Source organism: Myotis davidii, unplaced genomic scaffold (assembly GCF_000327345.1).
Source record: "Myotis davidii unplaced genomic scaffold, ASM32734v1 scaffold371, whole genome shotgun sequence".
NCBI lineage: Eukaryota > Metazoa > Chordata > Mammalia > Chiroptera > Vespertilionidae > Myotis > Myotis davidii.
In genome coordinates this window covers 467996-468267 of record NW_006283135.1, presented here as the reverse complement: position 1 = coordinate 468267, position 272 = coordinate 467996, and positions in this window count along the sequence as shown.

Genomic DNA, 272 nt, shown 5'->3' with positions numbered 1-272 from the left:
ACAACATTATCCTGTGCTAAGCACCTGCCCCGTGCCAGGTGGGCTACACATATTATTTTGTGTGAAATCCCGCCCTCCTGCCTGGGTGGCATGATGACCTCATCCTGCAGGCTTCTCTCAGTTTCCAGGTTCCTTCTCCTGAGAGAAAGGATGATGATCACAGCCGATCCTCTGCTCTGCTCTGGAGTTGGCCTGGCAAGAGTTATTCGGGTTGACAGAACGAACATTTCCTGTTGCTGTTTAGAAAAATGCCTCCTTGGCCCTGGTGAGAA